The following is a 16,939-nucleotide window of genomic DNA, read 5'->3' as shown; positions in this document are numbered from 1 at the left end:
GAAATACCGCCCTAGTAATTTGATTCTGGTAGCGTGGTAGCTACGGTATAACGTGTTTAAAATGTGAAAAACTTTGCCTTCGGAAACCTAAATTTATACGTGTATTACGTACAATTATTCTCAAAGCCGAGTGTTTTCCCTCTTACAAAACAATAACGATTATATTATAAAACTTAAAAACCAATTGTAGAGCGGAACCAATAAAGTATGGAGGTGTATGTATATAAATCTGCGCAGTCGTCTTTCTGATTCTGATTATAAAATTAACGGCACCGGCGCCATTGTATTGGTATTATTTTAAAATTCGGAAAGCACTCGACAACACCAGCGAACTTTACGGAAAATATTTCTGCCACCAGTTTAACTGTTTCCGTTTTACCCAAGCATTGTCCCTTTTCTCTGTAATTTTTTGATAACCACGAAATATTTCTTGTCTCTTTTCCTTTAAAATGGGCTGTCTTGTGACTACTTTTGTGGAAATTGTTTCCACGCTGTATTTAAGGATTTTCTTGAAACGAAGCGTGTTAAAATTAGAAAAACTTTGTTTTTTTCCACACAAGTCAGATTTGACATTTGAATTAGAAAATTAGACAGTTGATACCAATCTTTAGTTTCTAGTGATCTTAAGATTGCAACTTAACCACAGAAAAATTTCTGTCAGCCACTTCTACCGAACGTGAATGCTTATTATTCACGCATTAGGTGTGTACAGTGTTGCCAATTTTACTTTTATAAAATCACGTTTTTTTCGTTATCTGCATTATCAAGAATTTTTTTATTATTTTTTTGGGACTCCCGAAACCCCGGTATATAACGTACTGAAGAGTTAATCCGTCATTTTCCAGACAGCCGGTATAAGTAAAAGGCAATGTCCCGACTGACCATCAACGCCCAGTCCCAAACCGCTAATGCTAGAAAGTTGAAATTTGGAGAGAATGTTCATTTTATACTGGAGGCATCGTTTAAGAAGGGATTTCTCGAAATTCATCTCCTAAGGGGGTTAAAAAGGGGTGATAAAATTTGTATAGGACCAATATGTTTACTGTAAATTTACATCGTTACGTGAAACCTGGTACATTTTAATTCTCTTCGATACAAATAAGGAAATACCTATTTAAGCATTTTCGGAATTCGACCCCTAAGGGGGTAAAAAGTGGTGCCTAAGTTTGGACGGCTAAGTTTGTATAGGAACAATATTTCTACTATAAATTAAAATTTTTACGTGAAACTTGGTATTAATGTTCTTCAACACAAATAATGAAACCCGTATTTAAGCATTTTTCCAGATTCAACACCTAAAGGGGTGAAATGTGATGGCTAGATTTGTGTGAGAAAAATATTTTTATTGAAAATTTAAATGTTCACGTGAAACTTGGTATTAGTGCTTTTAAACACAAATAATGAAACACGTATTTAAGCATTTTCCGAGACAGAACCCTTAAGGAGGTGCGAAAAATATTTCTATTGTAAATTTTGAGGCGATGTTTTTTTAAAACTTGGTATTAATCCTCTTCAACACAAATAATGAAACACGGGGCAAGTTGTAACAGTGCACTTTTTTTAAGAAAATGCCTGGTATGAAGTGAATATGAACAATTTTGACCTTTTGCCTGTTCAGTCCAGTAGGGGAATAGTTAGACTACCGACAGATACTTTTATAATGGTCAAACAGCTAATAAATACCAAAATATATTGTCTTCCTAAAAACTGTTACAACAAGCCCCTCGTTCCCCTACTCTATTTTAATACCGAAATGTGAATTTCAGTAAACTACAATATGTTATATACATAGATTCAAATAATAGTAATAGACTCCAACTCAAGAGGTAAGTACATATGTACAGGTGTCACTAAGTGCGCGTTCCTTGATCTCATTAATTGTTAGAAAATGAAAAAAAAATTCAAAGTCCGTAGTTGTACAGTTCCTTGAGTTCCATACAGTAAAATTTTCAACTGTACATTACATGGTATTTTGTTTTATGGACACACAACTTGGTTTTATTCAATAGAACACATGTACCTACACATTTCTGATTAGCTTTTATGTAATATAATTATAATTTGTTTTTGAAATTATCTTGCGACGTTGTGATGTTATTCCAAGTTGAATGAAAGTTTCTTACAATATAAGGGTTCACAAAAAATCGCAATAAGGTTATTTTCGATATTTACATCACAATATTTTATAGAGAGACAAAGAAAAGAGACTCTTTTCCGTATCTCTTTTTCTCTCCATAAAGTATTACAGACGTTAAAAATAGCGTTAGTGCGGTTTTTTATAAATCCTATGCGTTTTCAGGTAAGTTGATCAAAAATTATTTGATTGGAGATTGAAAAATAAGTACTTGGAGCTGTACAGTTTTGTAACGAAATTTTAAGACCATAACAAACGATTCACACATAAGATGAAATCATTTACTAGAGCTATAGTAAAAACAAAAATATAAAATTGGCGGCATTACGTGAATTTTAAAATACAATATGTAATTATCTCGTTATGCTCATAATTTTTTTGTCAGTAGATAGTACAAATAAAGTGACTCGATAAAATATATAGTCATTAGTGTTTCGTTTTACATTTTCATTGGGTTAAATTAATTATTCTTAGTATTGGTATCACTTTTCCAGAAATTGTTTTAATTATATTTCCACAAATTTGCATTTTTTTCCGTTATGAAAAGTTGAATAAACAATTACCGATAGTTCAAGGGAAGTCGCCACACATTATTCAATTAAAAATAAAGTGACGCTAATGAACCAACGGCTTTAAAGTTACAAGAATACGTTCACAGAGTACAATTAAAATTTTCGCTCCGAATGTAACTTTTCCAGTTTGTAAATTCTTAAAGCCTTTAAAAGTTTAACATTTGAAGTTCGTTCCAAATTAATGACAACAATCTAATCGTGAAATCACCGTCTGTGCAAACTTAATTCAAAAAGAACGCAGCTGCCTTTCGTCAATTGGAAACATGTTTCTGTTTTGTACCTATAAATGAATAATAAGTAAGGTATTTTAAATGTTAGTATTTATTACACAAGTTATCCTTATATAAAGTCGTAGATAAAACTTAACGACAAAAAAACGTCATTTGCGTCAAAATTTTCGGAGGATTCGTACATTATAAGCTATACATAGACATGGATTTAGCCACAATACAATGTGGCAAAAATTTAGGTTAACACATTATATCTTCCACTTGTGTCACTCTGTTTTGACACTTAAATGTAGTGGCTAAGTTTTGTCTAATACTAACTTAATACTAAAAATTCATTTATTAAAAACTTAAATCAGTAAGATTAATTATTATTATCAATACTAATTTCCTGAGTGCATGTTAAATTGTCGACAATTTTAATTTCCTCTAGTGCCCGAATGCTCACGAGAGAAAATTAGCAGACAATTTGATTTGCACGAACGGATATTTTGCAGATTATTTCCTGGAAAAAAATGTACATTTAACGTTGTATTCCAATAAAATTAAAAGGTTAACGTAATTTAGGCAAAAATTATGAAAAATCAAATATTTTGTAAATCTTTATTATCTATGCAACTTTTTGCATGACAACGTAAACAGTGAATAGTAAAAATGCGTCGCGGTCGGTTTGGCGAAATCTGTTCGAACAAAATCGATGTGGAAATACATAATTTGACTCCAGTTCACAATAAAAAATCAAAAGAATATCCATGGAAGCAATTTGAACAATTTTGTGTGGCAAAAGTGTATGTTTTTGAGAGAAATACACCTCTATGGAACACTGTCCCAAAAGGTCTGCAGTATAATAGATAAAATGCGGGGGTCGTCGTCTTCGTGTATACAAGACAAAAGTTAGGAGGTAAAAGTTTCGTTAATTGTACATATAATAATTATTATACATACATTTCCAAAGTGAAATCTACCTTTTGTAAAAAAAAAATGAAATTAGCCGTATTATTTACCTATAATTTCCAACTAAATGTCAAATCTGATAATTTTATACTAGTGCAAATTATCGATAATTTGCATAATTTGCACTAGTGAAAATTATCGCTGAAATTCAATTCTGATTGGTCGTCATGCAGAACTGTAAACGATTTCATTGGATTTTTTTGAAGGAAATAATCTTCAAAATATAGAATCCTGAATTGAACGACATCATGTGTCAACGAGAACACATTGATTTTCAGCATTTTTTATCAATGTCAAATAAACTTGTTGGGGAAACACAGACACAGCGATCTGTCACTCAGTTCTAACCATGTTGAGAAAAATTATTTGGTGGAAGTTTTTTGGTGGCCTCATGCACTTTTAATATCAGTCTTATCTCTCCATCAGTTTTCGTGCGTTTCAGCGAAACCGACTGCAAATCAATGAATGATCTATTACATTATCGAGTTTTTGTTCTTTTGCCACCTAACAATTATATTTAAATGTGAAAATTGATAACAAGCAATATTATTTTTAACTGTGACGCTGATAAAGACTCACGGAATTTCCACTTTGAAGACTCAAGTGACGGATGAAAAATTATTTCAAAAAAATGTACCACACTGCGAACATATGTGGACAAACATCCTACCGGTCTAGTTTTAAAGTAGTTTTCTTTGAATTTCTAAATCTAGAACACCGGAAACATTATTTCTAAAATGATAATTGATTTTGCAGGGTTACTGTATTTTCTACATGTGTTCTACCTATATTATGCGGTTCTTTTTGTACGTACTAATTATATTTCTAAGTGACAAGTCAACGTTCTACGTAACTTTATTATCCAAATAAGTACTCCAGGAGCAAACATACATTCATTACAAAATATGGACGAATTGTCTGCCGTAGGTACAAATTAAAATCGAGTCTCTATTTTCGATTGCTATTCACAAATATGTGTACACATTCAGTACATTTTTTTAAACGGCCACAGGGATTACCATGTTTAATTTTTTTACCCCATGTTAACTTATCTTTGAGTAAAAATTCAGAGTTGAAATTTTTACTGGATATAATTTTGATCATCTTTTTTCGATTTTATTAAAAGTTATGCTTTAAAGTAAAGAATATTTCTTAAAAAATATATTTGGGTATTTTTGTCGCTATTATTGTAGGCTGCCATGTAAAAATATACATTTACCTCACATTTCTAAAATTTGATAACTCGTTCAATTACTGGTTTTCACTGAGCGAAATTACACAGTTAATAAAAAAGTGAAAATGTTCACCGGATATATTAAAGACTTATCGACAAGAGAAATTGTGCAAAATTTTGCTCCAGCATTCTCTCACATCTTCTCACATTCGGCAAGAGCACAATTCAAACATTTTATGCCAAGTTTATAAAACACAGGTTGTCTCCGTCGAGGATATCAAATATAGTTAGATATAATTCTCTTTTATTTTTTCTTTTATTAAAAACTGCGATAAAGGTGTTTAATGATTAAAATAAAATTATAATGTCAAAAGTCAAAATCGTACATCAAAACCTTCTACGATGTACCTACATTTTTTTAACCAAAATTTTACTTTTTAAAGCACAAATTAACAATTCAGTGCAAAAAGTGCCAGTGGAAATTAAAGTAGAGCCCTAAAGCTATTTGCACCATAAAAATCGTCTCTATTTTTTCACTCTAACAAAAGATAATATGGGATTTAAAATTTAATATGGGAGTCCCTATGGCCACTTTTCCAAAAAAGATGCACTGCGTGCACAAAATTTTCAGTTTCGCACCACCTACGAAATGTTGCGAACTAACTCTGTTAAAATTTGTTCGTCACCCAACTCACACTGACTATAAACCCTTAAAGGAGGGGTCAGGGGATAAAATCGCCCTTCAACCTATGCCTATTTCAATAAGTAAACTGAAAGCAGATTATTTGAAAGTTGTAAACTAAATAAAAAATAAAACGATATCAGTATCCGTATAATTGTAATAAATTGTACTTGTAAAACTCAGCAATTCACTTCTCAGTAATACTAATTTACACGGCTAGCTATACAGCGATTATGTACAAAATAATTCCGACTCATCTTAACTCGACTGAAATGGATTTGACTAGACTCTAATTCTCTCATCGACCGTCGACCCGTTCCCGACGGTTGTCCCTATTTAATCGCCGTGCGTTCTTCTAAAGAGTTCGCGATCGCCACTCTCGAGATTGTTCTTCTAGATTTCCGGCAAATCGCTTCCAGGCTTTTCTCTATTCGAACGCCGTCGTCACTGATGATGAGTCACCGTTCATCGCCGTACATGCTATAAAAGCCATTGGCGTCGTAAATGCCGAGGCGGCGTATGGGTTTACTTCGTAACAATATAGTATTTTTTAAAATGTACATAAAGTTAATTACGCAATATAATGAGCAGACGTCATCAAATTGTTGTGGGGGGATGATTAGCCAAATTTTGGTTAGCGTTTCAGCATCTACATATATCTACATATTACTAATATACAGCGTGAGTTAGCTAAAAGGGCACACCTTGAATAATATGTATACACATTGAAATAATTGATAGACAGCAATAGAAAAAACTGGTCATATGTTTTTTTTAATTTATCTGAATTTTTATTTTACTAAAAAATTGAAAACAAAATTCTCGACAAAGTGTAGTATCTATTACTTTTGAAATGTTTTATTTGTTTTTGTAAATTAATGTTTTCTTAAAGCATTCCCTGCGTTTAAACTATGTAATGACTAATGAAGCATCAAAATATTTCTCATGAAATTATTCCATTTATTATGCTTTTCTGAACAATCCAATCCAACATTTTAACAAATTTTACGTAAAATTGCACTAGCGAACATTAGTCAGAAAATGTTTTTACTTCCCGAGCGTAAGCAAAGGAAGTATTGTAATCGAGTCCGTCGGCCGACTCTCTACTTTTACGTTTTCTCGATCTTTCATGACCCCTAGAAGACGAAGAAATAGGTCTCCCATTTCCGTCTGTCTGTCCGTCTGTCCGTCTGTCCGTCTGCCGTCCCGGATTTTTATTAGACAGATAATCTCCGAAAGTACTCGACCGATTGTTATGAAATTTTGTACTTATATTAAGAATATCATGTAGATGGTAAAACGCTAACCAAAATTTGTCTAATCATCCCCACCACTAATGCGATGACGTCACTTCAAAATTGTACATAGTAAATGGGTTTTCAATTGTATAAAATAACATAGTCCTACACATGTAATTTACAACTCTGAATCGACTTTTCACCCGAAACGTCCAGATTTTTGGAAAAAAAATCAAAATTATAAAACAACATTTTGAAATTTAATTTTTAATCTGCTACCCAGAATGCTTTGAAATGTTGCAGATGTTTTAAGGCTATAAAGAGCATCATAAATCTTTAGTCAAAAAATATTGGCTTATCCCCTCCAAAAACTTGATGACGTCAGCTCAAAAGTTTGTGGAATAAATAATATCTAAAATGTACAAAATATGATGAGTCTGTACTTGTGATCTATCACTCCATTCATATTTTTTGGATTTGCATATACAGGGTGACTCAAAAAAATTAATGAATGCGTAAATTTATTTTACTGATTTACTCAGAAACTACAAAACCGAATGCTTTGAAATCTTGCAGATGTTTTAAGGTTATAAAGAGCATAATAAATGTTTAGTCAAAATATATTTGCTTATCCCCTCCAAAAAATTGATGACGTCAGCTCGAAAGTTTGCCGAATAAATCCTATCTAAACTGTAAAAATATGATGAGTCTGTACTTGTAATTTATCACTCCATTCATATCTTTTGGATTTGCATATACAGGGTGACTCAAAAAAATTAATGAATGCGTAAATATATTTTATTGATTTAATCAGGAACTACAAAACCGAATGCTCTGAAATCTTGCAGATGTTTTAAGGTCATAAAGAGCATAATAAATGTTTAGTTAAAATATATTTGCTTATCCCCTCCAAAAACTTGATGACGTCAGCTCGAAAGTTTGCCGAATAAATCATATCTAAAATGTACAAAATATGATGAGCCTCTACTTGTCATTTATCACTCCATTCATATTTTTTGGATTTGCATATACAGTGACTCAAAAAAATTAATGAATGCGTAAATATATTTTATTGATTTAATCAGGAACTACAAAACGGAATGCTCTGACATCTTGCAGATGTTTTAAAGTTATAAAGAGCATAATAAATGTTTAGTCAAAATATATTTGCTTATCCCCTCCAAAAACTTGATGACGTCAGCTCGAAAATTTGCCGAATAAATCATATCTAAAATGTACAAAATATGATCAGTCTGTACTTGTGATCTATCACTCCATTCATATTTTTTGGATTTGCATATACAGGGTGATTCAAGAAAATAAATGAAAGCGTAAATTTATTTTATTGATTTACTCAGGAACTACAAAACCGAATGCTTCGAAATCTTGAAGATATTTTAAAATTATCATAAGCATGGTAAATTTTTGATCAAAATGTATTTGGTCGTCCCCCCTAAAAAATTTATGACGTCACCACAAAATTTTGCTGAATAAATCCTATCTAAAATGTACAAAATATGGTGAGTCTCTTTTTGTGATTTATCATTCCATTCAAATTTTTTCGATTTGCATATACAGGGTGACTCAAAAAAAATTAATGAATGCGTAAATTTATTTTATTGATTTAATCAGGAACTACAAAACCGAATGCTTTGAAATCTTGCAGATGTTTTAAGGTTATAAAGAGCATAATAAATTTTTAGTCAAAATATATTTGGTTATCTTCTACAAAAAACTGATGACGTCAGCGCAAAAGTTTGCCGAATAAATCGTATCTAAAATGTACAAAATATGATGAGTCTGTACTTGTGATTTATCATTCCATTCATATTTTTGGATTTGCATATGCAGGGTGACTCAAAAAAATTAATGAAGGCGTGAATTTATTTTATCGATTTAATCAGGAATTACAAAACCGAATGCTTTGAAATCTTGGGAATATTTTAAAGTTATTATAAGCATGGTAAACTTTTGTTCAAAATGTATTTGTTCATCCCTCCTAAAAAAATTGATGACGTCACCCTTAAATTTTGCTGAATAAATTCTATCTAAAATGCAAAAAATATGATGAGTTTGTACTTGTGATTTATCATTCCATTCATATTTTTTAGATTTTCTTAAGAGGTGGTTCAAAAAAATTAATGAAGTCAATTTATTTTATTGATTAAATTAAAGGCAACACTTATTATTAGTATTACACCCCAACCAACCCAATTTGGTAGACACAAAATTTGTTAAAGGAAAAACTCGGTTGAAACATAAGGGTAGCACGCTTATTTACATCGATTTTGACATTACAGACCTGCATTTGTTTTATGCGCTCACTTGGTTCCGCGAATGTGAAATAGACATGTTTATAATCAACCAATTGTGAATTTCACCGTCAAGAATTAAAATAAAACCCAATGTTTTATATAATAAGCGGAAGTCGAAGCAATAAAACCGATGGTCGTTTTGTTTACAGTTTCTCTGTTTGACTCTCACGTATGCTGTTACGCTTGTCATCTTAAATTAAGAATGTTTATACATAAACGATTTTCAGTTGCCTCTGATACGTATACGTGAGTAAATTGTTTCGTTATTTTATTGATTATTACAAATCAATATTCAAAACGACCCAATTCATTTTCCCGAAAATTTGAGAATATAATAATTTTATTCTTAGTATTACACTACATCTATTCCAACTGATATACGTGTCCTTGCAAAAATGTTGATGACGTCATCGCAATTTTTTTTTAAATTCCCACTACAAAAATGTAATGAGAAAAAAAACACAATAGGCATGCAGTCGTCAAGTTTCCGACAGCGAGGGAAGTACTGTCTAAACTCTTTAGACCAATTTTTTGTTTAAGTAAAATTGCAATGATTTATGAATTTTAAACAGTGAAGCTAATAAAGCTATTTTATATATTTTTACTTCCCGAGCGTAAGCAAAGGAAGTATTGTAATCGAGTCCGTCGGCCGACTCTCTACTTTTACGTTTTCTCGATCTTTCATGACCCCTAGAAGACGAAGAAATAGGTCTCCCATTTCCGTCTGTCTGTCCGTCTGTCCGTCCGTCTGTCCGTCCGTCTGTCCGTCTGTTGTCCCGGATTTTATTAGACAGATAATCTCCGAAAGTACTCGACCGATTGTTGTGAAATTTTGTACTTATATTAAGAATATCATGTAGATGGTAAAACGCTAACCAAAATTTATCTAATCATCCCCACCACTAATGCGATGACGTCACTTCAAAATTGTACATAGTAAATGGGTTTTCAATTGTATAAAATAACATAGTCCTACACATGTAGTTTACAACTCTGAATCGACTTTTCACCCGAAACGTCCAGATTTTTGGAAAAAAAATCAAAATTATAAAACAACATTTTGAAATTTAATTTTTAATCTGCTAACCAGAATGCTTTGAAATGTTGCAGATGTTTTAAGGCTATAAAGAGCATCATAAATCTTTAGTCAAAAAATATTTGCTTATCCCCTCCAAAAACTTGATGACGTCAGCTCAAAAGTTTGTGGAATAAATCATATCTAAAATGTACAAAATATGATGAGTCTGTACTTGTGATCTATCACTCCATTCATATTTTTTGGATTTGCATATACAGGGTGACTCAAAAAAATTAATGAATGCGTAAATATATTTTATTGATTTAATCAGGAACTACAAAACCGAATGCTCTGAAATCTTGCAGATGTTTTAAGGTCATAAAGAGCATAATAAATGTTTAGTCAAAATATATTTGCTTATCCCCTCCAAAAACTTGATGACGTCAGCTCAAAAGTTTGTGGAATAAATCATATCTAAAATGTACAAAATATGATGAGCCTGTACTTGTGATCTATCACTCCAATCATATTTTTTGGATTTGCATATACAGGGTGACTCAAAAAAATTAATGAATGCGTAAATTTATTTTATTGATTTAATCAGGAACTACAAAACCGAATGCTTTGAAATCTTGCAGATGTTTTAAGGTTATAAAGAGCATAATAAATTTTTAGTCAAAATATATTTGGTTATCTTCTACAAAAAACTGATGACGTCAGCGCAAAAGTTTGCCGAATAAATCGTATCTAAAATGTACAAAATATGATGAGTCTGTACTTGTGATTTATCATTCCATTCATATTTTTGGATTTGCATATGCAGGGTGACTCAAAAAGATTAATGAATGCGTGAATTTATTTTATCGATTTAATCAGGAATTACAAAACCGAATGCTTTGAAATCTTGGAAATATTTTAAAGTTATTATAAGCATGGTAAACTTGTTCAAAATGTATTTGTTCATCCCTCCTAAAAAAATTGATGACGTCACCCTTAAATTTTGCTGAATAAATCCTATCTAAAATGCAAAAAATATGATGAGTTTGTACTTGTGATTTATCATTCCATTCATATTTTTTAGATTTTCTTAAGAGGTGGTTCAAAAAAATTAATGAAGTCAATTTATTTTATTGATTAAATTAAAGGCAACACTTATTATTAGTATTACACCCCAACCAATCCAATTTGGTAGACACAAAATTTGTTAAAGGAAAAACTCGGTTGAAACATAAGGGTAGCACGCTTATTTACATCGACTTTAACATTACAGACCTGCATTTGTTTTATAGACATGTTTATAATCAACCAATTGTGAATTTCACCGTCAAGAATTAAAATAAAACCCAATGTTTTATATAATAAGCGGAAGTCGAAGCAATAAAACCGATGGTCGTTTTGTTTACAGTTTCTCTGTTTGACTCTCACGTATGCTGTTACGCCTGTCATCTTAAATTAAGAATGTTTATACATACACGATTTTCAGTTCCTCTGATACGTAGGTATACGTGAGTAAATTGTTTCGTTATTTTATTGATTATTACAAATCAATATTCAAAACGACCCAATTCATTTTCCCGAAAATTTGAGAATATAATAATTTTATTCTTAGTATTACACTACATCTATCCCAACTGATATACGTGTCCTTGCAAAAATGTTGATGACGTCATCGCAATTTTTTTTTAAATTCCCACTACAAAAATGTAATGAGAAAAAAAAACACAATAGGCATGCAGTCGTCAAGTTTCCGACAGCGAGGGAAGTACTGTCTAAACTCTTTAGACCAATTTTTTTGAAATGAAAAAAAAATATAAAATATGAAAAAAAGTTAAATGATTTTTCTGCTATATACTTTTTTGCGTTGCTTTTTTTAAAAGCAGTGAATTTACATATGCCGACTAGTACTGTCCATGTTTTTGTATGTTATTTCGTTTAGTTCCAAAAAATTCTGCAACAAAAATTGTTGACACATTGTAAATATATTAATATTTTGTTTAATCAACTGATTTTTCTTAGGTGGTACCATCGGGTACACGGAAAACTGGTCATACAATTGTCAAAATTTCTAAACCAGACCTTAGCTACTCATAACCACGCTTTTAATGTTTGACGTATTTGTCATTTTGACACTGACAAAATATCAATCATATTGACGCTAAAGGTGCATTTACATTGACATTTTTTGAAATGACAAGAACAGACTGCCCAGAATTCCATGCCCCTCATAGTACGAAGTTTTGTCGTTGTAAAAGCAAGGAAAAGTTTTTATCGTTGTGTGAAACGCGGCCATTTTTTGCGCACGGGCGGCTAAACGTCTAGGGTTGCTGCTGTGTGTTAACAATGATAACGACAGTAATTTTCTTGATATCCAGAATTACTGTTACTGTTAAATACAAATAACCGAAATTCTAAACTTTTTAGTGCAACACAAGTTCACATGACTACACAAATATTACAAATATTCCGTTGTTTATTCATTATATTGAATAATGCAGTCTAGATTGTGCCAACACATTATTTACTTTCTTGACCATTTCTGTCATCTCGGTTTTGTCACGTTCTCCAGCATAATATCGCAACGTAACATCCAACAGAAATGTATTTTTTTCAATTTATTTATCCAATTTGCTTGCTAAGGATAGAGCGCTCGTTCAAACGGCCAGTGTTCCTTTTCAGAGCATCGATGTAATACCCCCGTAAAATAGGAGTTACAGCTTTGTTATTGTCCTTGGCTTATTTTTCTGTATATAAGCACCGTACGGCTTCCACGATCACTGTTTCTTTCGGTACAAAAGCGCCAAAGCTAAAGATCCTCCTGTACGAAACTCGATTCATCATACTGCAATAATTTCCGATTACGCTGTAGATCACGTTCGCAACGCGGAAATCGTAATAAACTGTAAATAAAGCGGCAAAATATAAAATCATAAATTCATAGAGAGGTCGTGTCAGGACAATGTACGTCGTGGAGCCGTGCTCAGAGTATGCCCTTCGCACTCCCGACATGTATTACAACTTGAACACGTTGAGGACGCGCCACCAATAAATATCATCCTCCTGTAATATGTTGACAATAAAACCGCTCGGGAATATACACTAAATCATGCCCAATGTGCCAGGGAGTAAAAAGCTTGCACAACTCTCATAAATATTAATCTGGAGTGGCGGAATCGGCTGCTTTGCTATATTTCCACTGAAGAAATGCTTTCTTCTAGACAACGAAACAAACAAAAATTTAACGACGAAGATTGTTTTTCGTTACGGCAGAGAAATGGGAGAGAACACATTAAAAATGCAGTTTTCTATTTCACGAAGTGCTTCACTCTAACTACTTCAAGTTTTTAAAGTGTTGTTCATCAAGATGTCGGAAATGAGGTTAAGAACTTCTTAAAAAGAACGAGAAACCTATTAAAGTTGTGTCACCTGGTCTCCATGATGTGCAACGTACTAACATCGACATATTTATGCTACTTGATGTTGCGAAAACTGCAGATAGTGGCTGCTTTTTTCAATAATTTAGTGGATAAATGTCACTCAACTTGTACAAAAGTACATGCCTATACTTGGTGTTATAATTTGTATCTGATCCTTGAATCTAATTTTTTATAAGACCGATATTAAAACATGCGGACTTTTTATATTTCCATTCATTGAATGTTTTTACGTTTTCATTTTCTTAAATTACATATAATAATAAAAGATATACGTTGGTGCCGACCCCATACTACAGTGCACTAAATTAAGCTTTACCCTTCAAGCTAAAATCAATGACATTTACAAAATTTCAATATGTCTGTCCGGTTTCGAGATACAACACGAAGGAGTTTAATCAGGGTCACTCTGTATATATTTTGTTTATATTTTTTTGTCTTTTCTTCTCGTTATATTTTATTTCGACGTACATATTTTGTATTCCCTCAATAAGTGAGTCATACTTCAATTACATTCAAGTTTTTTTTTTTTTTCAAATTTCAGAAATAATTTATTATGTTTTGTACACATTGGTCCCTTTACTATGGTAGTCCAATTTTTAATACGTGCTACAGATTATCGAATCCACGCAATCTGGGGGAGAAACTGATTAATAAATTCTTGTTCGCAAAAGATGAAATCGCATTTATATAGAAACATATTTTTTACATTTTACGAAAATATTAAAAATAATGGAAAATTATTAAATTATAATTTCAAAATATTGTGTTAAAGATTTATAATACCACTTTTTACTTATATGATTATTGTAATCGAGTCCGTCGACCGACTCTCTACTTTTACGTTTTCTCGACCTTTCATGACCCCTACAGTACAAAGAAAGAAATCTCCCGTTTCCGTCTGTCTGGAATATCATGTAGATGGTAAAACGCTAACCAAAATTTGTCTAATCATCCCCACCAATAGTGTGATGATGTCACAGTAAATGGGTTTTAAATTGTATAAAATAACATAGTCCTGCGTATGTAGTTTATGACGCCATGTTGAATTTTTCCCCGAAACGTCCAGATTTTTGAAAAAAAAAAATCAAAATTATAAAACAACATTTTGCATTTTAATTTTGAATCTACAAAATCGAATGCTTTGAAATCTTGCAGATATTTTAAATTTATGATAAGCATGATACATTTTTAATCAAAATATATTTGTTTATCCCCACCAAAAAATTGATGACGTCAGCTCAAAATTTTGCCGAATAAATCCTACCTAAAATATCCAAAATATAATGAGTCTATACTTGTGTATTGTCTACTTCTCTTTTTTTGATACAACACATTTTTCACATACATGATGTTGCAATTGCAAATACAATAACTATTTCTAAAAATATAATAGACGCATAAAAAACTATATATGTATAAGTGTTCTTTAATTTATATTTACCAAATTTTTTATAAATTTCTCATGAAGGGCTCTGATTGGATTACAGGACGTTTTAGAGAAAATTTATAAATTGAAATCGGTAAATCTTACTTTCTAACTTTCTACTGGTACGATTTCTTTTTTGTACATAAAGAACTGAATTTTTGTCGTATAGTTTTTTTGATGCATTTCACCCCATTTTTAAGATTATTTTTAAAAATGTTGTGTATTTCTAAAGATTTCGGCCAGATTTCAGCGGGTCCATATAGAAACCGCTGACTTTGAGAATTTTACAAAAAAATAAAAAAAAATGAAGAAGTACCTTATAATAAATTAAAAAACAAAATGTGAGATGAAACGTACCATTTTACTTACTACTAATTTCCCCCTTATTTTTGATCTTATATATATTTAATTTTATAGGATTGCATATTCCTTGTGATTCATGAATCCGTGTCGAGTTTTGACCCTAGACATCCAGATTTTTTGGGAAAAAATCAATGCTCTGAAAACGTGAACTTTTTAAGATTATCGTAAGCATGGTAAATTGTTAATCAAAATGTTTTCCTTTATGGCCCCCTAAAAAAGGATGACGTCATTTTATAATTTTGCAGAACAAATGTTTCTTAAATTTTATACAACAACACAATCCATGTATATGTAATTTAGAATTCGCGTTGAGTTTTTACTCTTGACATAGAGATTTTTGGGAAGAAATTGAAAATTGTATTTTACAATTTAACTTTAAAATTGCAAAAGCGAGTGTACTGAAATATTGCAAACGTTTTAAGGTTATAGGAAAGGAAAAGGAAAAACAATTGTGACGTCATCTTAAAATTCCGCGGAACAAAGGTTTTTTTTATCCCTAGCATCCAGATTTTTTGAAAAAAGTCAACATTGGATAACAATATTTTACAATTTAACTTTGATATTGCAAATACCAAATGCTGTGGAATCATGCAAATATTATAAGATTATTTGTAATATGGTAAATCGTTAATCGAAATTTATCCGGTATCTTACATCTTTGCCGAATTTCTTCAAGTTTATTAGTGTTTTTAGGAAAAAAAACTGAGTACGAACTAATTAATTAGTCCTTTCCTCTGCGATGAGGACACAAAATCAACCAAATTTCATTTTCTTTTAACCGCTGATGCTTGTAATCTGAACGTGCTAATACTCGAATTCGGTCGAAATATAAACATAAACAGTCGAAGTTGAGCATGTACTGAGAAATTTACATAGTTTGTCAACATTTTTTTGTGTTAATTATCTGTTTTAAATATATTTCACATTTAAAGGCGCAGGAGATGTTAATTATGCCACTTTATAGAGGTTAACAGTTATCACAAAACGAAAACCTCAAAATCTAATTTTACATTTTTTTAAAGAAGAGGAATGTATCTGATTACACTTCAAGGCCGAGGAAAGTTCTGTCAAAATAACCTTCCACAATTTTTTTACTAGCTTTGTTTTTCTTGGTGCCGTTATCAAAATTCGAAAAACGATATCATTTTTTCAAAGCACCAAAAAAACTGAAAATAATAATAGCAACAATAAACTCAAACAACATCTGTGTACAATAACATAGGGCCCCACTTAAATTTTCCAGTGGGCCCCCATATCCTCAATGCAACACTGTTCTCGCTCGTCGGGCCGGTCGTATTAATTTTAGGCTGTGGAGGGTTGTTTATACCCTTTCATTTCCATTAATATATACACCGTCAAAAACAATATGGATAATAATAAATAACAATTTTATTTATGTAAA

The 16,939-nt window shown here is 31.5% G+C and overlaps 1 protein-coding gene across 3 annotated transcripts in view; it reads left to right on the top strand.

Annotated features, from left to right (window-relative positions):
- LOC135132103 (lutropin-choriogonadotropic hormone receptor) overlaps window positions 1-16,939 on the top strand; it is a 320,328-nt gene that overhangs the window by 263,084 nt on the left and 40,305 nt on the right. The window lies entirely within an intron of this gene.

This window comes from Zophobas morio, unplaced genomic scaffold, assembly GCF_036711695.1.
Source record: "Zophobas morio isolate AGI-343-1 ecotype UQ-CSIRO unplaced genomic scaffold, CSIRO_AGI_Zmor_V1 ptg000002l, whole genome shotgun sequence".
NCBI lineage: Eukaryota > Metazoa > Arthropoda > Insecta > Coleoptera > Tenebrionidae > Zophobas > Zophobas morio.
This window is presented reverse-complemented; position numbering and strand designations above follow the sequence as displayed.